The 26273-nt window shown below is 37.1% G+C and overlaps 1 protein-coding gene across 1 annotated transcript in view; it reads right to left on the reverse strand.

The window, feature by feature from the left end:
* The window catches only part of KLHL29 (kelch like family member 29), a 423334-nt gene that overhangs the window by 326843 nt on the left and 70218 nt on the right, over positions 1-26273 (reverse strand). Inside the window, exon 2 of the mRNA XM_088135579.1 lies at positions 20315-20417. The gene's annotated coding sequence lies outside the window, so the exon portion shown is untranslated. The remainder of the gene's footprint in view (positions 1-20314; positions 20418-26273) is intronic.

A 26273-nucleotide genomic window follows, 5' to 3' on the forward strand; every position in this document is an offset into this window, starting at 1 on the left:
TTCTAAGACTTTCTTATTTTCAGCTAACAAAATGATGTTATCTATCCATCTTAATTTGTTAGTGTTTCGGTCTCCAGTTTTGAATCCAGGTGTCATCTCTTCAACCCTGCCATTCTTATATTTGCTGTAGAAGTTAAACAGATATGAGTCAGTATCCAGCTCTGTCTTATTCCCTCCTCTATTCTGATGATATGGGTGAAGACTAGCTGGTTTAGAGATCAGAAAAGATTATTACATATACTAATACAGAAGAAGGGAGATGAAAGAGAATGCACAATTTATTGAAACGTTGTATTAATTCCTCACAAGAACAGTTTCCTTAATTAAGATAATGGAAGAATGAAGCCATAGATAAAGAAATGCTTGATGAACAGCCAATTTCAAAAAAGCCAGAGAGACATTATATTAGATTGCTAACATTAGGTAGATAATAGAAAGAGCAAGAGACTTTAAGAAAGTGGTTTACTCTTGCTTTATTGACTACAGCAACGTTTTTGTGTTTGCAAATTGTGTCAAAATTAGGAATATATTAACACTTAATCAGTGTGCCACTTATTATATGCAGGAATTAAGTGTGTTAGCCTTTTAAAGGGTCACTGGACTTTGCTACACATTTTAATTTAGATGCTTAATAACTTGGCACTGAATATATAATATATAAAAAAGAGACATGATGTTTTATTTCATTAGGTTTCACATCTGCTAGTAGAGCTATTACTGAAAAGGTCTGTCATTCAGTTTATCATATACACTGAATCCCTGACTATTAATCTGCCTGAATATTTCTGAATGATAGTACTTAAACTCTCCAACTGGTTGCCAGAATAATTCCATTTCTTGAAGACATGCAAAGAAATCTGTTCCTAACTGATGAGAGCATATCTTTGAAAGTAATTTTTTGTGCTACAAATATCTACAAATTCAAATATGGAATGGAACTCAGCATAATTAGTTAGTGAATTTTCATAGCCATAGTCGGGGATTCTATTTCTTGTGTCTTTCCAACAAATATAAATTTAAGTACCTGAACCAAAGGCTTATATGTAAAAATAAAAACAAGCAAAAGGACCATTCATAAGCTAGGACAGTAAAGCACTAATGGTACTGAAAAATTAGAAAATATGCACAAAGCACTAAAAACAGTTGCAAAAAAAAAAATTAATTATATATATAATTGAACTACTGGGTGCAAAAGAATACCTTATTTCAAACCAGGTACAAAGCAATGATATGAAATACATTCCCCAAATGTAAACTTTTGGGTAGCAATTTAAAATAAATGCAGACATTATTTAAATATATACTTATCTCCAGATTAATTCTTAATTCTCATGAAAACTCTAGAATGATTAAAGTAATTAGCTATGCACTTACAGTTAAAGTAATTAACTGTGCACCTTTGAGGAAGACCCACTGAACCATAGCCCACAAAAGAAATTAAAATCCCAAATATTCCAATAAGGTCCATAAATAAAGATGTACGTGTGCTATCCTCAGAAAGGGCTCTTTAAAAGATCTCAGATGGGTGATGCTTTACTTTCATTTTATTCAACTCAAACTCTGCACTCTGTTCATTTTCTAATCCAATTTATAGCAACTAAACCTCAGAGGTATCCTTCCTCTTTTACAGAAAACCAGCATTCTGCCCAGATAGCACTCTGCTGACCAGCTGGGTGAACAGGGCAACCAAACAAGCAGGGCAATAATTTTTCCAGTCTTCTGCAGAAAGTTTGGGTTGGCAGGACTGATCTGAGGAATCCCAGTTTTGTTCAGCTCAGGCTGTAAACAGAGAAGACAGGGAAGTCAGTGGTGCTGAATAGCAGGGACTATGTAAGCTCTGCAGGAAAGTTGAACAATGGATGGTAGGTTTCCCATTTCTTGGACTAGAAGAATGAACATATTTTTAATTTTAATGAATATATTAATATACAAACACACACATACATAGTGTACCAAAAGTCAGCCCCCATAGACAATTTAGTATGTAAATTATATTAAATGTTTAAATTGGTTGCCAGTTCCTTCTAAAAATTTCCTTACTCTTTTGACACGTGATCTTTGAACATTCCTAAGTACAGCAATGTTTTCTCTGAAAAGAACTTTAATTAATAAAATCAATAAAACATATTGTGCTTGGCCCATGGGGCTTGACTTTTGGTACACCTGTATATATTGCTTTGATGGAGCTGGAGGATGGTGGAATATTGCACAGGTGGGCACCACTAATATTTACAGATATTTCAAAGGTACAGTGGTCTAAAGGATTAAAATTTACTTTATGTTATAATTTGAAAGAAAATTTTTATAAAATGTTGTATCGATGGTATATGACACCCCAAAGACTATCAAAGATGTATGGGACAGTTTCCAACGTTTGTTGGAAATGTAACCAACAAGAGGGGTTGTTTTACCATATGTGGTGGACATGTAAAATTGCAAAGAAATTTTGGACTCAAATACAAACCTTGATGCAGAGCATACTACAAATACAGATTCCATTTAAACCAGGACTATTCCTGTTGGGGATAATGGATTTTCAAATAGGAAAACAACTTATTAGAATTACTCAATACATGATTACCGCAGCAAGACTTCTTTATGCACAATTTTGGAAAACACAGACACTACCAACAATACAAGAATGGTTGTTAAAACTGATGGAAATGGCAGAAAATGATAAACTGACTTGCTTATTAAAAGAAAACTCAAATAATTGTTACCTTAAAGAATGGAAACCATTGATGGACTATTTGCAAAATGCAGGTGGGGTGAAGCTTACATGGGGATTTGAAGATTAGATTATAAATGTAATGGGATATGTTTTGACAAAGAATTATTCCTACTAAATGTATTAAAAACTAGCACCTATGATAGTCTTATTATTCCTAAGACCAGAGATAGATTGGAAGTTATCTATTTTTCATATCTTTTTTCTTTTTCTTTTACTTTATCTCACTTTTTCTTTTCCATTTCTAACTTTTAACTTTGTAACTTGAAAATTTCAATAAAATATTATTTAAAAAAACAAAGGTATAGGATTTTGCAAAAGGGAGGTTAAAATGTGTGCAGCTGCTCCTCTTAATATATTCTGTGATAGTTTTCCCTAGCTGAGGCATCCTACAGAGGTGGGACTTTCATATCCACAAGCCTCAGTGGCAGCCATGTTTGCGGAGAAACTCTAAGGGCTGAAATCAACACATCTAGAAAGTGTATGGGTTTCCCCCAACTCTGGGATATATATGGATGTGTCTATCTGATGTGCACAGTCTGTTTTGGTTAGGTATGTCTGTTCCCCTTGCTTTGTGTACTGCTATGTTTATTTTTTGCTTTATTTTTAGGTATTGTATCTGTTTTTGATGTGTATGACTTCCCAAAGTCAGTGTTGAGTTAGACAGTCTTATAATTCCAAATAAATAAATATTCTATTGATTGAATTCCTCTTCTGAACTCAATGTGCACAATATGGGGCTAGTGAGATTCTATGTGACTTGTCAACCTAAGTTATGATCTGGCTGAGTGTCTGGAATTGATAGACCATAGGGTAGTCTGTATATGTACCTTAATTTGTGCTACATACAGAGCGTGGCCATTCCAGGACTGGGGTGGCTGGAAAGGTAGGGGTAATTTTCAGTTAACTAGAGGATGCCACTCTGGTGTAACTTTGATTTTTTTCAAAGTGGACAAGCCATGGAACAGTAGTGGGGAGGAGACCAGATATAGCTTATCCATATGATATAACTGAACTAATTTAAAAGGAAGAGGCAATATCTTTCTAAATAAAACTAGAAATACTAAAAATATGGGTTATTATGTACTAGATATTTAAAGTTTGAATAGAAGGAAATTCAGTCTTGATATCAACACTTTTTTTCTGACATACACACATACACACACACACACACACACACACTTGTTCCATCGTTTTACAATTGGAACTGTATACACATTTACTGAGGTGAAAATTGAAAATCATGGAAAATTATTTTAGAACAGAGATTAAAAAACAAGTGTTTTTTATGTATAAAATTATGGCATAGTGTCAAATATCAAATGTAAGAATTATGAAAGAAAATTAAAGCACAAATCTCTGGCTGACCATTTGTGTTCCTACAAAAAGTAAGTAACAAAAACAAAAACAAAAAAAAAGGTGGAGAAGCTGCAGTAAGTCCAAATGCAAGACCTAGAAAGGGAACTGTTCCTTTAGAAAGATTACAAACAAACAACAACAAAAAGATTCTGCTCACATCACTAATATGTAGACGTCAGCAGATGGGAAAACACAAATGAGAACTGGTTTATTGTACTGTGAAACTTTTCCACTATCTCGAGCAACTATCTCGGTTATTTCACCTTCAAAATTCCTACATTTATGATCTATTGTTTATTGTATTTGCTAAATGAATTACTATTATTATACTGTCAGACAGATATTCTCTATAACTAATAACAGCAGTTTGGTAGTAATCAAGTGATCACCATGCCCCGTCTCTCCTTGAAGTTGAAACACTCAATGGAGAAAGTAATAAAAATAAATGTAGTACAACAGTTGTTACAGACAGAAGATTTTCATTCTTTTCCACACAAAGTTATTGAATAGTTTTTGCTTTCACATTTCAGAACACTAGAGAAAGCAGCCCAACAGCATTCCAACCAAGTAACCCTATGGTCAATTAGAGAATTGGTATTTACTTTCAAGATGTTCAAAGACTTACACAGAGCCTTTATGTGTTTTTTATCCCTAGAACAAGACGGAGATCTTCTTCCCCTTCATCAGTTTAGAAAGTGATTAGAAAGCTTGGTCATATCAAGTTCTTCCTTCAATGAGAAGCAAAATATTGTGTAACCCCAAGGTCCTGTTCTCAATTTCAAGTACTTAAATGTTTGGGGACCTGAATACATAAACATTCTCTTCTTGGCACCTGAACCTGATTGGTATTAGAATCATCCCTAATGGTGAACAAGCCTGCCAAATAAAAATGTCCATGGGGCAGGGGAACAGACAGCTCAGAGTTTAGGGTAAAGGTAGAAGCAAATTTTATTTTAATAGATTTTAATATTACTTAGTTATAAAGCTTTAAAAAGGGCAGGGAATGGGGATACATTATGGATGGGGATAGCAGATAACTGTTTAATAAATCTATCGATGGTTATAAAAAATGCATCCTAGGATTATGTTATCTACAGATGCTTTTCTACAGGGCAAATTATTGGAGATAATTTAGAACTGCCATAAAGCCCTTTTAATGACCTGCAATATTTTAAGTTTAGACCTGTATGTAGTCTCAGTTTTACTGTAATGCACAAGTCAAACATTACTCTGAGAAAGTTTGTATTGAAGTCTACATCACGGATTAGCATTACAGAAATGAGTCTAAGCAAACCTTTAACTCAGGTGTTTCCCCTTTCTTCTGATGTGGCCACAAGGAGAATAGAAACTTCCTCTTGGTTTTTTTATCCCCAGGTCTTCTTTAAAATTTAGTGAGGAAGATGCTCAAACCATCTGCTTCACAGATCATGATATAAATAATCTGGAAGCAGCTTGGCAGATTTAATTTATTCTTCCCAAGGTAGATATAAGCATTAATGAACTTCACATGAGAGAGAGACAGAGAGAGAGAACCTACAATGAAACAGCACTCCCATGTATTCTTAACATATGAAGTTGCCACTAGTGAAGCTGCTGAATTTCATTATCTAGATCTTAAATACAACTCTCCTAACATGAAATGTATTATTGCTGTCTAGCTTTCCGCTCCTACCCCTCCCACCCTTAAACAAGTCTTCTCAAGATGTAAAATTAGCACCAGGATTATCGTCTCTGGAGTTCCTCTAGATCAAATCTCATTTCATCCGCCTCTCCCAAAGCTAAAGATGTTTGAATTCGGAATGGCAAGGCTCCCTGCTGGAGTTGCACAGACAGCTTAACAGGTGTGCAAGCTTTTCTCTGCAGGCATCAAACTATGAAGTCTGATCTGCTAGCATCCAAATCTCTCAATCTCTGAAGGAAAGACAGTGTAGGAAGAAGGGCAAAGGAGAAATGTGCAGCGAGAGACTATGGAAAACACAAGCTGCTACTACTGTTACTGAGACATCTTTTTCTTTTGAAAAAATAAAGGCTAAACTTAATTGTCAACTTTGCTAGCACTTATTTATCTATAAAAAGTGCTACCAAGTTTTAGTGTTACTTTTGTTCATTAGGATATTAGTAAATATTTGGCTTCTTTAAACTACAAAATGCTCACCAAAAGGTTCATTTTAGAAAGTTCTGGATATATCATTTCTTTCCATGTCAGAGGGCAGCAAACGAGTAGTGGGGAGTTTTCTATTTTTTTCCCCTGAAATTTTAACTTATGGATTTTATTTACAACCACTCTAATCCAACTGAAATAAAACTTGCAAAATGTAATTGCAAAGTACCTCTGATTTAGGACAATTCTATTTTCCCTCCGAGGTCCCACCTATGGGCATCTACAAGAGCTTGTTGCTTTAGTAAAAATGACAAAAGCAGAGCTGCATTGTTGCACTGCAAGTTCTCTCCCGTGTGCAATATACAACAACATGACGCTGCTTTCGTCATTCTGCCCCCTTGTCTCTCCCTGCAGACACTGGCCCTACCCCATAGCAAGCTCTATGCTGTTCAGAAACATTCTGCAAATTCAGAAAGACTTTTCAGGAATCATGAAAGATTTTGTGTGATCTATTTGCATAACATTTGGAAACAGACCTGTTATTGGCCATTAATTTAGTTAAAGACAAAAGGCGTCATTAACCTGCAAAAGCATAAAGTCCCCCTAGATTCAAATTTGACTCTTGGTGACTACAAGGATATGTTGATGTAGGGTTTTTTGACATTAATGCAGAAATGATTTGCCATTAGTTCTTCTGGGATGTTTTTCAACTTCCCAGTCTGTCCTGGAACCTGGTACTTTCTAATAGTCTCCCATCCAGATAAGTAAACAGGTTCAACCCTGCTTAATTCTTTGAGCTTAGCCAAGATTATTAGCTGCTGCCTCCTAGCTGGGTTGTAAATTTAAAAAATGAAAGAAGACTCCCAAACAATCAAGTGTAAATCTGTATGCACCTGTTACATGCATAATGAAAGTTAATAGCAAAGAGTAGCCTATTCACAACTCAGCAGAAATAACAAAGATTTCAAGTAAATAGGTACCTTCTCCAAAACCTACACAAACAGACCCTGGCCCTAATAACCAAGATGGTGAATCAGCCCATTTCTACTTACCAAACAGATCTGTCTACTTTTTTTTTTTTTACAAAGATGAAATGCCAGCTGCCACTCTCCTGTGCCTTGATTTAAGTTGCTGTTGACAACATAACCAGTAAAGATGTCAATGCTCAGGATCAAGTATCTCCCAGTGCTATGAAAGAGATATTTATACTGCTCCTCTCCAAAGTATATAATATCTACCAAGACACATTTATTTAAATCAAGGGGATTTAAAGCCAGTGATTGAAATCATCAAGAGAAAACTCAGATTAAAATCAAGGTACCCATGGATAGTTCTTAACGTTTATTAAACAGTGCAACCTGATGATTTAAATACATTAGCTTACAACTCAATTTTACAAAAAGAGGCACACTTTCTGTAATGTTTTGGTAACCTTGGAATTAATTATCTGTGTCAAACTGCAGATGTTGCAATAGCATATATTGAATGTCCCCTCCTCTGTTCACTTCTATTCTGCCTGTAACCTGCCTCTCCTGTTATTTCTGTTTTAACTTATTCCTTTACCTTCTTTGGCCAAACGTCCAACCTGTGCCTTTGTCCTGGCCTGCAGTCAATGCAAAATGGAGAAGCTGGTATTAAGTTGGACTCAGCCATTTTCATAAGATTAAAAACGGAAATGAATGTCCATATTTGCTAAATAGATAATTCAAAATGTGACACACTCTTTAATTCATTTGTATGAAACTATAAGCTTCTGCTTCTCCCATGGTGATGTGATGTGTGTGTGTGTGTGTGTGTGTGTGTGTATATCTTTTAAGCACTGTTTTTTTTATTTACAAAAATAAAAATGTGATTTTTTTTGTTAAAATAAGCATTAAATTAAAATTATCTTTATAGGCTTGTGCTATGCTTTCTGAGTGATATATCCCAGACACTACTATCTCCCAAAGACAGGAATAATATTTTTGCCATGTGTGTCTTAGGCCACTTTGCTATTGCTCTCCCCAAGGTTACAGTCCTTGGGCTGAAAAGGTTCCCCACCCATGTTCTAGATAAAAATGTTAAGAAACTAAAATTTGTTATCTTCCCTTCCAATGACCTCAAATGGAAAACAGATTTTGAAGTATGTATTTTTTCAAACTTGGGGGTGGGGATAGGATTACTAATCAAGAGGAGTGATTTGGAAATTTCTATCCAAAGTCTTGGCAGACTTTAATGTATAGACCTTTCTTTTTCTACCTCTTGCACCATCTTGTGCTGGAGAGCCAGAAACTGATTTGGGATGCACTAGCAAGTGATCATCTGTTCTACTAGCAGATGGACACAGTTAGATACAGCTTTTTACGTCTATAAAAAATATAACCTCATTCACAGAGATTAGTAACAACCCAAGTACTTGTGCTCACATATCAGAGTTAATCCTAAATCCATTTTAATCCCACCTCTAACTTCAGTTTAATTTACAAGGAAGAGAGATACCCTACACTTCATAGCAGAAAATTTTAATTTGATATCCTTCAGATGTTATGGATTACAATTCCCAAAGTCCCTTGCCTTTGTCTTATTTTTCTTGGGGATGATGATTGCTGAAATCCAAAATATCTAGAAGGCACTAAATTACCCATTCTCCTATATAGTTACAAAGTAATTATTTTTTAAAAAATGTTTCATATACTTAATATGTAAAGGCATATATTTAGATGTAATGCAATTCCTGAACCCTTGTGGTCCCCAACAGTGAAATTTTCATTTGATAAATTACTGTGAGATTATGGAATCTGAGTTTATGAGTTCAGTTTCTGTAATAGAATACTAATCTATCATCCAAATGGCTGTCTGCAGGGTACAGTAAACCATAAGAATATACAAGTTGGTTCTCCTTTGTCTACATAATGTAAACTTCCTGTAGGCATGTGTATATTGGTGTAGTGACAGGCATACTCACATTCATTTTGCACAATCAAACAAGGTTTGTCTCCTCCAAGCCTCTAAATCCAAATAACTCTTGGCATGCAGACAAATGTATTGGTTTTCTCACAGCCTGACTGTCAAAGTCCTTCACCAGAGCAAGTCTCTATAAAGTCAACAAATCTTCTTGAAGTGTTCCATAAGGACTACACTTTTAATATACTCAACTGAGCCTTAATAAATCAACCAACTTGTGCATGGCTAGAATCCCAATAAGGAGGAGAGAAGCTGAACTAAGTCTTACTATACTTGATAATCAAGGAATTTGTGGCTTTGCACTTCCAAAAATGAGAGAATCAATCACTGACATACCAAATTTCTAACTGACAAGCTGAAAACATCACAGCCCTAGGAAGAACTTGACAAACCTCATTAATGTTTTCTCCAATTTTATTTTGGGATTCTGCATGTCAAACCAGTGGGTATATTATTTATGTAACATGCAACTGATCTGTTCATTTTAATTAGTCTAAAGGAATCACACTGGTACTTAATCTGGATTAGGCCCACTGCAGCATCCTTCCCAGGGCAGGGGAATTAAGAAACAAAACTAACTTCTTTGGTGCACTGGAGTTTTGTCTTTTAACTCATATATCTAGGGAGGCAGGATTCTGAATAAAACCTGATTTGGCAAATTTAACCTTCTTTGATCCATGAATAGCTCACACTACATTAATTATAATGGTTATGGTCATCACACGTAAAATAACCTCCAAATCACGATTCCTTGACTTCAATATCCAGTTACTTGCCACCCTGTACTCCTTTCCCATCTATTTTTTAAATATCTTGCTAATGCTCAAAAGCTTTTCAATGGTGTGCCCTTTGAGTTATTCTGGATATCTGGGTGTTCCTCCCTTATCTATTAAAAGAATGGCCTTTTTGTCAGTTCACACAGAGATGATGGTGGTGAGGCTAAGTTCCTGTCTTAGTAGGTTGGGAGATAAAATGGCTTCTGAAAGTAAAAACAATCCAGATCTTGAGATTTCTGTTACCTAATTCCATTCCTCTCTCAATAAATACAGCTAAACAAACCTTTGTGAGAATCTTGGTCTTGGGTATAAGACTTCAACAAGAGAGAGAGAAAGACCTGTTGCAGTAGCCAATGTACAGCAATAAAAGACTGCAATACTGGTTTCAGACAAACAGAAGTATTAGAATAAACTGAACTTCCTATGCTATAGTTTACCGTGCTTGGTCTGCTGTTAGGCTTACTAGCTACCAGTGAGCATAAGTTAAAAAGACTGGCAGATTACAGTACATATGAAATTCTCATATGAATTTGCCCAAAATGTTCTCATATTAAAGTAATATATATTAAAAAGTGACACAGTATTCATTAATAAAGCAAATGTGCCCTAAGTAGAGAATGTCCAACTCAATATGAATATTAACATATGGTATCAAGAATTCATTGCCCTAAAATTATGAAACTCTTAAGCCAAGACAAATATAAAAATGGCAAGTAAAAATTATGCTGCTACACAAGAAGATATTATGTCTGGATAATATATCAAAACCTGATATACCTTGGAGACTTAAAGGTTATTTTAAGCAAGCTGTTTCTGAACCTGAAACCCATGCCATGTTTTCCACTCCCAGCATTTACTAATTATTATGGGATCAACCATCTCTCTAGAATAACCATGGTATGCTTTACATTCGTCTGCATATCACCAGATTGTTCCATTTGGTTATAACTCACCCCTTAGCTACTGCAACTAGGTAATATGCATACTTTTACTAAATACTGGCACTAAAATGCTGCAGAAATCAGAGCTTTCAAGAACTTGCATAAAAGAACAGTGAACCCACTTCTCACTGTTTTACCCCAGGAGGGTGCAAACGTCCCCAAAGTTTGCACCCTCCTGATATATGGACTTCAGTGCGAAGGGTTCCCCAGTCAGCATGGCCATAATTAAAAATTCTGCAACCTAAAATTCACACATCTGGAGAATACTAAGGCTGATCAAGGCCGTCCCAGATTACACAGATGGTAGAAATCTTCCCTTTCCCCAAGCTTCTGATTCAAACATTCCCAATTTAGTCCCTGAAATGTTATACAGTACAACTCCCTTTAGCCCCAGCAAGCTTCACCTCCAATCAGAGCCAATGGGACTGTAGTCCAAAATATTCATACCAGGTTGGGGAAAACTCATCTAGTTATTGCTCAGCTTGTCAGTCTGACAAAGACAAGTTTTTTTGGGGGGGGGGGTACTTCTGATAGAATTCCTCTTAGAGCTTGACTCAGAACAATGACAGCATACCCATTTTATTACCTATATCCATATATGTGTAATATGATTATTACAGAAAAATAATCATACTTAGATGGAAAATAAGAAGGCCAGCAAATATTAACAATTTTAAATAGGAAGCCTGCTGCACATTAAGAAACAGAACTTCTAATGACAGCCAAGACAAAAGATACTATACTTTTAAAAAAACCAATAGTATAAACAAGCACAGGGTCATTCTGTTTGCTCTGGAGAATAGTATCAGAGAACTGGTGGTAATTGCTATTTGTTATAATTTATTTAAATTGAAAAGTAACTGCTACAACACACACACACACACACACACACAAATTTAAAAAAATGAACATTTCATCTAAGTTTAAGACCTAAACTGGACATCTCTTCCACCCTGCCTTTTTTCTGCTCCAAACCATCCTTGAGAAGCTGACTATTTAAACAAGGATGGACCACATTCCAGTTTAAACAGTCAGGATTGTCCTGAATCTAGAGCCCATCAGCTACAGCCATGATGAGGAATCATGGGTTTTGCTGTTCAACAATAATTGGAAATGACTACAGTACTCTTGAGCATGAAACTGAGCAAACTCAGGGAGGCAGTGAAGGACAGGAAGGCCTGGTGCGATATGGTTCATGGGGTCACGAAGAGTTGGACACGACTTAACGACAACAACAACAGTACTCTGGTTGAAAAGAAGAAGTGGGAGAGATGGGAAGCAATGCTTATCTTTTCGTCCATTCAAGACTACCACTTGCAACTGTTTTTCTCTCTCCAAAATGGAAAAAAAAGTTGTAGGCATTCAACTTGATGGGGGAAAGCAGATAGGAAAAAGGGAAAGTATGAGTAGACAAGGCAAGAGAAGTAAAAATTAAACACTTCCCTTCTCTGCAGCTCTTGGCAGCTTTTGGCTAAAACAAAGGAAGCACCATAAGAGAAGATAGAAAGGGAAAAAATGGGATGTGGGTAGAAGACAATAAAGCAATGCAAGGTATGGTCTAACCAAGAAAAAAAAAACTGGTAGGAAATATGAATCTTTTCAGTCAGATGAGAGACTGGATGAAAACGGCTGATCAACAACTTATTTATTTTATCACATTTTGTTACCTTGATAAATATATGAAGCTTGAAAAAGCAAGAGCTCTGCAGGGGGAAGACTAGGATGGTGTATATTTTATATAATATAGGGCTAAAATAATGTCAGTTGCAGTCACAAAATCACTGACTCAATTATTATTATTATTATTTTAATGGTGTTCTAAATTTTTATCTGAAAAATTGAGGACAGATGGCACATACAGCTTTCTACAAAATGTTTGGGTTGAAAATAAGAATTTTGGAAGGAAGCATTTAGCATAAATAACATGATATCAAATATGTCTACCTCCCAACTGGGAAATCTGCCTTATGTTCAATAATTCTCAATATTATGAGTCACTACTCAGCATTACTGGATAACATGATACATCATCTTTCTCCTTTGGGCTCTTCTGCATTTATAGCCTGCTATCCAAGACTCAGGGAGATAAGATTTCCTGAGAGGCTGGGCACAAATTATTTCTATACCAGAGACAGAAAATCAGCACCAAGACAAATACTTGCCTGAGACTGCCTTCGAGAACCTTCAAATATCTATTTCAGATCTTTGAATATAAATGAAAATACCCATTCCACGAATCAATTGTAACACTCAAAAGTTCTACTTAAAAACAAGGGTCAGATCTATGGCATATATTCCAGATGCTGCACAAGATATGTAAGAAATTATTTCCTGGAAATATCAAGTGATAATCTAAGGCTTTAGGTTTGGATTTGTTTTTCTTCCTTAGTAAGTCTGCTCTCACATGCAAAAACACTAAAAATATCAAGGATACAGGCATAGCTTGATTTCATTACCATGCTGTTAGATCTGATTTCAAGCACATATTCCAGTGCAAGTTTGGTTCAGTTTGTTGATTTTGGTCTTTGACCTGTGCAAGTATTTTATACCTGGGGTACCTGGTTTTTGAATGTTTTTATAGATTTCTTACTTGATGAAAGAGCAGGAAAAGAACAAAGGAATCAGCAGTAAGCTGGCTAAGTGAGAATCAGTATAAACAATGAAAAGATGTACATAGGCCCAATCATGGGAAAATGCTTTCATACAGTAAGAAGGTGTTTTAAGAAACATTTAAAAATATTCTCAAGCCACAGTTGAAATTACATTTTAGAAGTACTTTATTCGGAAGATATATATTTATGTAAACAGATACATTTTCCCTCAAACTCCAAAGCAGAAAAACAACACAAATAAAAATACCATGTGCCTGCGACCCCACCTTCCAGCCAAATACTGGAATATTGAGGTGATTCCACTGTCATTAACACCTGTTCTTTGCCCAATACAGTGGTACCTTGGGTTACGAACGCCTCTGTTAACGAGCTTTTCGGGTTACAACCAGCTCCGGCCCCAAAAATTTACCTCGGTTTGCGAACTCCGCCTCGGGTTACGAACCGGATCTGCGGCCATTTTCCCTGCTGCCACGCGGTCGCGGCTTCCTGTGGGCGAGATCGCGGTAGCAAGGAGACGTTTGGTGAGGCTTGTGGTGTGTTTTGTGGCGTTTTGGAAGGTTTTTGGTGTGCTTGTCAGCATGGCTCCAAAGAAAGTAATTTGGTTCGGGTTGTGACCAATTCGGGTTGCGACCAGAGTCACAGAACAGATTAAGTTTGTAACCCGAGGTACCACTGTAATTGCTTTTTAGCTTTGTTGTATACTTCCCAGAGTCACTGGTTTGTGAGATGGACAGCCATATAAATTTGACAAATAAAATAAAAGTAAAATAAAAATAGAAGAGCACCTCCTCCTGGGCAAGAGAGGAGATGTGGTAGATCAAATTTTGACTGGACAGGAATTCCAAAAAGTAGGGGCTGCCACTGAGAACGTGACAATTCTGGAGGGATGGGACCTGGTGGATAGTGACCGTATTTCATCTAGCTGAATGGGTGGATGAATACAGGAGAAGACAGTCCCTCAGATAACCAGGTCCAAAGCCACACAGGCAACCAGCAACTTGAATTACACCTAGAAGCCAAGTGGTAACCAATGCACCTCCCAAAGCTGCGGGATCACCACAGCATATGCAGATATACCCCCCACTGCCCAGGCCAGTATATTGTGTATACTTGGTTTCCCAATATTCTTCAAGGGCAGCCCCACACAGGACATGTTACAGTAATCCAAACAGGAAATCACTAGTCCATGAGTGATTATGAGCAAAGTCTCCTGAGCAAAGTCTCATTATGAGCAAAGTCTCTCTTCTTTAAAAATCAGACAATGTGATTTTCTGGATTTTTTCCCCCATTTTGTCTCTCATAGTTGAGGTATACCTATGATGAAACTTACAGGCCTCTCTCATCTTTTTAAGTGGGAGAACTTGCACAATTGGTGGCTGACTAAATACTTTTTTGCCCCACTGTATAAGGCTGCCAAACTCAGACTGTGTGACTCTGGACAGCTTACAACATAAACGCATAATAAATCAAAATGAAGGAAAAAAACAAAGAAAACTATCTAAAAGCAAACAAACAATATATAAATACAAAATCTAAAATGGCAACCAAGCACAGAACAAAACAACCTCAGGGGGCTCCCATTCAACCAACCCTGAATGCCTAGGAGAAAACCCAGGTCTTAAGGGCTTTCCTAAAGGTGAGAAAAGTTGGGGCCTATTGTATACTGGGCAGAGGGGATCATTCCAGAGAGCAGGGGCAATCACAGAAAAGGTGTACTTCCTAGGTCCCATAAGATGTCAAGCCTTAAAAGGAACCCAGAGCATGCCGTCCCTGTGGGAGTTTGCAGGGTGCGCAGTTGTTCTTGGGCAAAGGCAGCCTCTCAAGTAACCTGTTCCTATGCCATGTAGGGCTTTAAAGGTAATCACCAACACCTTGAATCACACCAGGAAGCCTATGAGGAGCCAGTGCAGCTCATGGAGTAATGGAGTTACGTGGGCATAACAAGATGCTCCCAGAACTACCCGTGCTGATGCATTCTGGACCAAATGAAGCTTCTGGATGGTTTTCAAGGGCAGTCCCATGTAGATCATGTTGCAGTAATTCAATCAGGAGGTGACCAAGCTGTGAGTAATGCTGAGCAGGGCCTCCCAGTCCAGGAATGGATGCAACTGGCACACAAGACATAGTTGTGCAAAGACTCCCCTGGCCACAGCTGCCACCTGCTCTTCAAGCAGGAGCTATAAGTCCAGTGGAATTGTCAGATTGTGCACCAAATCTGAATGGGGTAGTGCCATTCCATCCAGAAGCAAAGATGGAAACTCTGCAATTCCCCGATCTGGGGGACCCAAAACCCATAGCCACTCAGTTTTAGCGGGGTTGAGCCACAACCTGTTCTTCCCTATGTAACCCCTCACAGCCTCCAGAGACTGGGAAAAAACCTCAACAGCTTTACTTGGATGGAAGGACAGAATGTATACTGGGTATCATCAGCATATTGATGATAACTGAACCGAAACCAACAGATGACCTCCCCCCAGCAGCTTCATGTAGGTATTAAAAAGGAAGCAGGAGAGGGCAGAGCCCTGAAGCATCCCACAAAGCAGGGGCCTAGGACTTGACTGCTCCCCTCCCATGAACACCAACTGGAGCTGGCCTTGGAGGAAGGAGAACCACAGCAGAACAGTGCCCCCCACCTCTAACCCCCTTAGCTGGTCCAGAAGGATACTATGGTTGATGATATTGAAGCCACTGAGGGATCAAGGAGAGCCAGGATGGACGCACCACCTCCATCCCAAGCTCGCCACAGGTCATCGACAAGTGCAACAAAAGTCGTCTCTGTACTGTAAATCAGAGCTCTTTGAAGTAGTCAGTGAAATAAATTTAATATCTAAAATTCATTTTTAAATTTGTGTAAAATACGTGTAAATGAAAGTTTCAGTCAAAGGAGTGGTGCGATAGCAGTTTCAATTCTGAATAAATATCTGCAGGAAACTTAGTTTCTCATGAACACTTTGCCCTTAAGAGTAGCTTTTGACTCTTCCCTCTTCACAGAATACATAAACACAGCAACAGTGACTAAAACAATTTCCCGTTTAGTAATTCTTATGTTCACAGTCAGGTCTAGTATGCAGATTTTGGACAGTCTTTGAATAAAAATATAACACTCTCACTTCAAAGCAAAGGGGGCTTTTTAAGGCTACTGAATGCGTAGTTGCTACTTTTACTAAAATATGCAGAGGAACAGCCATGTTAGCCTGCTGAAGCAAAAACAAACAGCATCTTAAAAGCTAACATGCCTATTACAGTATAGATTTTGTGGATCAGAGCTTACTTCAGATGTTTAGAATATAATTCTGGTAAACATGCACTGAAAGAGGTGAGATTTTTGGCAACACAGATTGAAAGTTGCAGGTCTGTGCAATTCAACCAAGACTGTAGAATGGGGATAATATCCTTCCCTCTTGAGGAAGTTTGAATTGGGGCCAATCTAGTCTGCTGGCAATTTGTGGGGGGGAAACAAATATACCCCAAACCAAATCCCTACCACCCACATCCTGAAGACAGGATGATGAAAGGCATTTAAAAACACCTACTCCTGAAGTAGTTTAATATATTAAATACATTAAAATTACTTATACCTCTTTACAGATTTTCTTTAAAAATTTGAACTACACAGAAAAATCCAGACAGACGTTCCACATAAATCCCAGTATTAGCAGAGGGAGAACGTTTTGCATGCATGCTAAATTTGTGTAAATTAGTTTTAAGCCGAAACAAGAAAAAGAAGGAAAGAAAATCTAAAGACACTCATAGGAATAGGTTGTTCAATAATGTGAATAAAGTAAATATAATTTCTGAGTCCTTCTATCTGAAGGCAGTTCTCTTAGATATGTCAAAGTGATTCATGTTTTGCTATTAACATAAAAATCTCAGTTTGTTTTATTTTGTATTAAAAGTTATTCTGGTAATATGGGAAAAGCTTGCCATTGCTTGAAATAAAGCATGCAGGCATTCTGTCCTTTAAAACTATATTATAGTCTACATTATACTTTATCTCTGGTTACCAGAAAATCAACTTTAAATTCCAGCTGAGGAAGGAGGAAAGTGTGTTCCCATATAATAAAATTAAAAAAGACACTGAGCAATAATGTTTTCTCAAAATATATTTAATTGAAATCATTTATCACTGGGAGTTTCATGGCATAAATAAAAAGTCTCTGCCAAATAAGATACATAAAGTATTTCTATGATAGAACAATGCGTCTTTCTGAAGTTGGTTTAATATACCTGCCAAGTGTGTAGAGCAAACAGCTCACAAAAAAGAAGAAATAAATAAAGTCATAAGATAATTCAAACAACATTCATCTGGCCACGAGGAGCCTTTGAGATACAAGGGACTACTTCGAGTCCTCTCCAACCAGGTGAACCAGAAGGAGGCAACTACATAAACATTCAGGTCCTGGATCATAACTTAGGTTATATATGTTCAGTTTGTGTTGGGGGAAATGTTTTATTAAATAGCTTTAATATCCAGGCTTATATAACAACTATGGATAAAAATCTAGTTGCAGCTTGTACAAGAATACTGTACACATAGTCAAAGATCCATTCATATCACCCATACCTGGCTTAGAACCTGGTTACCAATGTGACTGCCCTTCTTTGGGTGTTTCTACCCATCCAGCAAACTCCGGCAAAGTTGGCTTACTCTTGTTCCCATCAGTAAACTATTTTTCCTGGCAGGGCCACATAAATGAGCATTCTCTGGGACTGCCCCTGCCCTCTGGAGCCGCATTCCCCCGAAGGATGTACAACCCCAACTGTTCTATCTTGTAAAGTGTTGAAAGCCTGTTTTTCCTCACTGGCCTGGGGCAGGATGAATTGTGATCCTGTTCTCTGAGGAACTTGCCATGTACTTCAATCCATGTAGTGGGTTTTACTGTTTCCCCATTGCTATTTTTTGTAAATTATATTGTTTTGTTATTATTTCTGAGCTAGAAAAAGACAGTTCAGTCTCATGAGCAGCTCAGTCCTAGACCAGTTTATTTTATGGATTTTTTTCAAAAAGCATCAATATAAAACATAGAAAATAATTGAAAAAAGACACATGCAAGCAGCTAGCTAATACAGATTTTTTTTAAGACTGACAACACAGGTTAAATGGAAAAAATGCAGGAATTACTCCTCTGAAAACAAGGAAATGAAACTCACTCTTATTTTCTACAAAACAGTTATGTATTAGAATAAACACCTATATAGAAAAAAAGAAAGTAACTTTAAGATTCAATTTTTAAAGATTTAAAATCAAAGCAATTGTATGTTCTTGAAGGTTTGTGTTTTATTCATTATGATTGTTTGCTGCTTTTTCAGTGATGTTGGACTTGTACGTAGCACGGTGTTCCTAACATTTCTTGAACTCCAGAACTTGACTCTATGAGATCAAGGGATCCAAGGAACCTTAATCATCTCGCCTTTAATTTTTAGGTAACAATTGAGATTTTTAAAATAAAAGCACCTAATTTTGTTGCAAGATACTAAAAGCTCTTTTTTTTTAATATGAATGTGAACCACAACCAAGTAAGAACCCCAACACAAATCCTGAAGTGGAAAAGTAAATGCAGACACTTTTATTTTCAGAGTTAGAGGCCCTGATACAACAATTTTTTGTTTCTAATGCATTTTGCTTGCTAAGCTCAATAGCCAATGAACAGATTCACTGTTGGGACTCTCCTGCAATAAGCTTTTAATAACCTCATTAATTCAATTGAACAGTATGCAAGCCTCTAATACTATAACTGAAGTTTCACTTCTAGCTTATTCCCTGCCTCATATAACCTTCCTGAGGTAATGGGCTAAAGTTATTAAAAACAACAGCATCATACCTTAACTTATAATTCTTGTTCCTATTCCAGACTGCAGATATCTAAAAAGAAATAAGGAACAAATTTCCACTCCCTCTAGAAAGTTATTTTTAACCATCCTTTATAATTTATTAGAACAACAATTGTTTCTCTGTGCTGTAGTATATGTGACTCTGGATGAAGAAATAACACCCACCCCTCCAGAGAGTGCAAACAAATTCAGAAATAATTATCAAGAATAAAGATCACAGCAGGCAAATTTTATCAATCCAAACCAAAGTGCAAGTCAAATGCTAAAAACGGGCAGTGAGAAACAAATAGTATTCTTATACGATACAAGACCTCATTATTAATGCAGGCATAGGCTTTTCTTTCTTTTTTCCTGAGTCTTAAAGAACATCAGAGTCAGCTGACAGAAAAACATAAAAATGCAACACACAAAAAGTGGACTTTGGCCATATCACTGCTGGTTGTTCTTCTCCACCAAGTTTATTATGATGCTGTGAAACGTGGCTTTCAGAGCAGCTGATCTGAACTCTGAGAAATCTCAAATTTGGTTCTAACTGCTGAAATATAACAAGAAAAACAACCCAGGTCCAAAAAAGAATATGCTAGAAAAAGTTAACTTCGTATTTTAAAACTTTATAGAGGCAGCATATTACTGAATACCAGGCTCTATGTCCATTAAACAATTCCTAAAGTCTACTCTACAGAAAAAGTAAAATGAATAAAAGTTTGGCATTGGAAATAATCTTTGGACAATGTTTTAAAGTGTTTCAATATAAAACTGACCTTGGTATCACCATGCAGTAAGCCATTTAACTGCAGCAGCTAGCCAAAAAAATTAGCAGTATATGTGCCTGTATGTTTCTCCATTCTTCTAGATATTGCAAGTCATTCCCAAAATAGCTTCACATGCAATAACCTCAAGAGAGGCTGGTAAACTAATACAGATTATAAACAGTCACAAATTAGGAAGCTGACACCATTTCACAGGCTCACTTATGACAGCACATAGTACACAGGCATGTTGAAAGTGCACTAAAAACTCACCTTATAGTTTCCAGAATCTGTTTTTAATTCAATATCTGGTAAATGAAAGTAGCCCCAAGATTCTTTTCATTTAAAGAAGATGCCTTTTGTGAAACCAGATCACCTAAAAATAAGGAAAGAAAGGAGGTAAATGGCTTTCTGAAAATAGAATTTTACTTAAATCTAAATCCAGCCAAAGCATAAAACAATGCTGGCTTTTTATGAATCATAAATATCTGCATCAGAGCATTGGTCGCTTCCATTACCAGGTTGCCTGCCCCTGGATTATTTATACATTTAGCAGAATTACATGGCAGAGATTTTCCGGGATGTCCAATGAGCAGCTTCATGGTTTGAAGAATCCATTATATAAATATAAACCTCTTGCATGGAGAAAATTAACATGTCATCGAAAAACAGTTCAGTCTAGTCAAGCCTTCTCACATAGCAGTAGCTGCTTTTTTATATAGTGGGTCCTTTAAACTTTCAGTTATTTGTTGGGTATCAAATAGGGCAAAATGTACTGAAATAATTGATTCCTAATTCTGTTAAATAGATAAATAAGTCAGCCTTTCTCGGTGTCCCCATAAAAATCCTCTGAGAAATTATAAACAATTGGGAAACTAGGAAATTACTGAGGAATGCATGGTTTTGTGTTTTCTAAAAGAAAAAACACAAAATGTGTACACTTGTGTGTGTCTGCACCTACGTCTGTCTAACTATGTACCACTTTATCAGGCTTGGTACCCATAGAAGAAAGTATAAACAGACAGTTTTCTATCCATGGCCCATCTTAGAGGTAATAAATGTGAAAATAATCCTTATGGCAGAAGATGACACATAATTCTACAAAATGAACTGCTGGCAGTGCCTCAGAATCAATATATTTTTTTTTCTTTTAAAGTGAATGTAACACCATATATTGATTTTGCATCTTCAATACAAAGCATTTTGGTTCTGTGTAACAAAGATTTTAGGAGACAAAGAACAGTGTCTTGGAAGGGTAAATGAGTTACTGCAATTTAGTTCTAGAAACTTCGGGACATTGTCATAGTTACCCTCTTCCTACAGGTACAGGTGAAGAAAGAAAAATGCACGTGTTTTTGCATAAGCACAGCCCTCCCCCCCCCCCAAATCACAATGGTAGACTTCTGGCACTTGTTACATGTTCAAGTAGCTTTTTCCACACAAACAATATACTTAAAGCCATATGCAAAACTGTTATATATGACAAGGCAGAAAACCTGTCTCACCTTCTTTCTACTTTGCATGGAAAGAAAAGTAGAACTTTCACAAATGTATGAGAACAGTGGTGTTTTGTTCCTTTAGTTCCCCCATACACACACACACACACATTATATTAATATTTCACAAAATATAGTACCATACAGCCATTTAAATCCCATTAAAGACAAAACTTTACACAATAAGAAGGTAATTCAAGCAAATACTTGGTGAGAGGCAAGTGAAAATTATTTAGAGCGGTTTATGAAGTGATTTTTATAGGTCTAAATGTTAATCTCTTCTAAAAGAGTCCTGTGGCACTTTACTGTGCCTTTATAGTGACTTTATTGTAGCAGATGCTTTTGTTAGCTGGAGTCTTTTTTGTCAGAAGAAGCAGCCAGAAAATAAAGCATCAGAAAAACACCTAACAATGAAAGTGGTTTTACCTCGCAATCTGCTTATAGCACCATTTTTCCAAGGTCTAACTGGAAAATAATTTACTGTAAGTCACTCATCAGCATTTATTTTATTAAAACTTCCCCATGTAGCATCCTGAGGACTGATTAAACAATTCTATCTAATAAGCTAAAAACTAAAAACTAAAATAAATAATGGCTATAGTGGTAAGTGCTGTTATTCTTGTGTAATGCATCTTATATGACATTTTTAAAATCATAACTTCGCCACATAATCTTTCTTTTACTGTCATGTGCATTACTTTTATTCAAAAAGTAATCAAATCTCAGTTTAAGAAACAAGTAATGTTACTAGAGCAGGACGTGCAAAGATCATAAATCCCTGTTCTTTTTAGGATTCGCTAAGGAAAAAAAATATCCGTACAGGCAAAGGAACTGGATGAAACACCTGAACTATTTTTGTGTATTATCTTAAACAAATAGAGACTGAAACTGAAAGCATCCGATGCTATTATTTCCACCACCCATCACAATATTCAATGTAGTATGAAAATGCTCATATCAAGAGTTATTTTGTACCTCATAAAGGAGCACAGTAAAAAACAAAAAAACAAAAAAATCACGTATAATATATACACTTGTAAAAGAAGAAGCATAACAAGTACCTCTAATACAGTAATACTATTTGCACTAACAATTTTTCCCCTAGAAGCTTTTTTTCTTCACTCAAAGTTCTTAGGATCAAGCTCCAATTCTTTAGAAAATGGAATGCACATTCCCAAGAACTATGTGAACTATGTCACAAAAGATCATTTAATATTTATGTATCAAAGGATTTGAAAGATTATTCTACATATTTAAAGAAAAAGGGAGATATCTCTGGTTCTAAAAATCAGGGTGGGGGTGGAGAAGCCCATGGGAAATATTCTATGGTTTAATAATAAATGATACAATGATCTCATTACACAATGAAGTATGTCAGGCATCTTTTCAGTATAACAGTATCATTTTTGAAAATAATTTTGATTAAATAAGAGTGCTGTTAGTATTCCTCTCAATATAATCCAATCTATTTGGGTGTATTCAACTGCATCCATCTATCAATGATACAAAGACAGGTGACAAAATATCCACATCTACTCTCAAAACCCAATAGAACAGATTCTGGGAGGCAGACATAAGACAGGGAGGCACAGGAGGGAAAGACAAATTGTACAACCTCAAGCCTATTCACATGCTAACTGAATGTCACCCACCAAGCTCTTGTTTGCCAAATACTTTTACCTCCTACATGGGACAAACTAAAGTCAGCTGAGAAATATTTCCAAATGGAGAATTACAATTATTCTCTAAGAATGTTCATGTTTCACAAAGCAGTATGTGATAAATCTCCTCCTACTATAGATCATTCAGGGAAAACAATGTATGGATTACGTGCATGGCCATAAATCCACTGATTCTAATACATATTGAAAATTTGTAGGAAGGCAGGGTTATTTTATCACCCAATAGTCAGTGCACCATTCATTACCCAGTCTAAAGCTGAGCTAAAGGTATGTTTAGATGGCTGACCTAACTTTAGAGAAGACAATTAACTGCTTTTATTTAAACAATTTAAAAAAACACTCAGAGAAATTTACTGCAATAAATCTAAAGCATAAAACATAGGTCTAAGTGAAATAATTGGATGAAAAAGTAAATATTAGGAAATTTGGTTTTTTTCAGATACAAGAGCTGCCAGCACTTTTCACATTATTGCAAGCTATCCATTTATGACAGACTTTATGTTTATTGAGCCTGGAGAAACCCAGAATATATATGCTGGCAGGAGGAGGAGGTACAGAGGTTTGCAGACCACTGAAAACAGACACAGCTACCAATTATCTTTATTAATGTAAGAGCTTGTTTCAGGTTCAACAGGCAGAGATCTGAAAATGCTGTTTCATTCAAGCTGTTATGGTTTGGAAATATGGTTGTCAACTGGCAAGGAAAAGCAAAGATTTCAAATGCCTGAAGTCTGGGGTGAAGGAAAAATTATCACCTGCAGCAACTTCACTGTCCTAGTTCGCTAGTTGATTAATCTGTGACACCAGACTATAAATGAGTGTTCATCTGACTACATCCTTCTCCATATTAAAAATTTATTCTACACAGAGTCCATTATCTTCCTGTGCAATTCTACTGTATCAATATCTATATTTTTTAGTGATACAGATCAAAAAGTACTTGCCTTCTAATAAGAACCAGGCACAACCAAACAGATACTACAGTTCATAACTTATGCTTACTGACTGCTCGTTCGGTGACTATTCAAAGTTACGATGGCACTGAGAAAGGAGATTTATGACCAGTCTTCAAACCTGCAGCCATCGCAGTGTCCTCACGATCACGTGACTGCGATTTGGGTACTTGGCAACCAGTGTGCATCTATGATGATTGCAGGATCACGTGATCACCATTCGTGACCTTCACAGCCGGCTTCTGATAAGCAAAGTCAAAGGGGACACTGGCAGGATGCTGCAAGTCATGGTCATGTGATGTTGCATTTAATGACTGCAGGTGATTCGCTTAATGACCGCAGTGGAACTAGCATCATAAGTCAGTGCAGTCACATGACATTTCATTTTATGACCACATCACTTAGCGATGGAGTTGGTGGTCCCAATTGCAGTCGGTAAATGAGGGCTACCTGCAGCTGTTTTTAGCTGTTTTTAAAGCTTGCACTTATTTCACTACAGAGCTGTTAAAAATAGCTGAGAGAGCACTTGCCAATTAGCAAATAATACAAATTAGACAAATGAGTTATTTTCTCCTTATTTTAGTTTACTGCAGAACTTCTTAAACATAATTCTCCAAATTAATCTCTAAGATTTTCTTATTGTCAGCAGAAGTCTGTCTGTATGTCTCAATCCTTCTTGGGTTACTGCAAAGAAGCTGCAAGCAGAACAGTAAGAGGATAACTTACAGATGATGAAAAAGATTTGTGCTGCAAACCTAGTTAGCTCAGGCTCTCTCGACATGCTTGTATACCATTATAGAGGTTTTATGATATTTTTGTGTTGATTGTTGTTAGCTGCCCAGAATTCATATGTTAAGATGACAGCCATATACATTTTCTAAAATAAATCAATAGGCAAAGAAAAGATCAATGTATTCCAGCTGTTAGTTCAGAGGAAAGCAAGAAGCAGGTAGAGTCAATGTCCAGTCCATAGGAAAAAGCAGGTAAGGAAAAGTTTACATTGTCTAGAACGTAGAGACTCTAGATCATATGTGATTTGACATGAAACTTGCTCACCTATCTGAATTAGCTACCCTGCCTATATTTTCAGTTCACTGATATCTGATATATTTTGACTCTGAACTCAGCCTTGTTAAACACTATTTGTGAAGGTTTTGTCTGCATGTTTAATTCTCTAACCAATCTCTGCTACACATGTGGATTTGGTTTCTAGTTTTCAGCTGGGCTGTTTCTTGAGTCATCTATTGTACAAGTACTTTTGTTTCACGATTTGAACTTATGCCACAATTTTGGTTTTCATTATGTTAACATCAATATGCAGTGGCCTCCTTTAAAGTGTGAATGGCACTGCACCTTAACAGAGGACTTATAGACCTGCATTAGCAACATGTCATAGGTACTCAACAAGCGCAGCTCATGGATGTTGTCTCCACGGCCTCTCTAAACACTGTCAGCAAATTGTAGCTTTTAATGTGATAGATATGATCATATTACAGGTAGTCCTTGACTTACGATGGCAATTGGGACCAGAATTTTCATCGCCAAGTGATACGATTGTAAAGTATGACCGCATCGCTTAGTGATGGCAATCCCTGCAGTCCTGGCTGCCACTGTTAACTGAATCCCACGATCATTAGGTGAGGCAACTTCCTGCCAGCTTCCCACAACCAAGTCAGTGGGGAAGCCGGCAAGAAGTTGCAAGTCCCAGGTGGCTTGCAAGCAGGCAGGCAGGCAGGTGACTGCTGCCAGATGGGGGAGGGTTTGAGGGGGTGCGCAAGGGAGGCACGGCGAGGGTCAGAGAGGGTGCGTGAGGGTGCGAGGGAGGCACAGCAAGGCCTTGGGAGAATGTGCAGGGGTGTGACGGAGGCATGGCAAGGCTCGGGCACATGGGGGTGCGTGAGTGGCCTGCATGGTGCAAATGCAGAGGGGCTAGGGAATAGTGTGCAGGTGGGGGAGACTTACCCCAGGGGCTTGTGACTTTCCTTGCTGGCTTCCCCACTGACTTTCTGGGGAACCCAGCAGGGAAGGTCACAAATGGCAATTCTGTGATCATGGGGCACTGCAACTGGTCATAAGCGTGGGCCAGATTGTGATCATGTGA

The sequence above is a fragment of the Python bivittatus genome, unplaced genomic scaffold (genome assembly GCF_059951505.1).
Source record: "Python bivittatus isolate LINGU-HERP-01145 unplaced genomic scaffold, Pbiv_v1 ctg000020_np1212, whole genome shotgun sequence".
Taxonomy (NCBI): Eukaryota; Metazoa; Chordata; class Lepidosauria; order Squamata; family Pythonidae; genus Python; species Python bivittatus.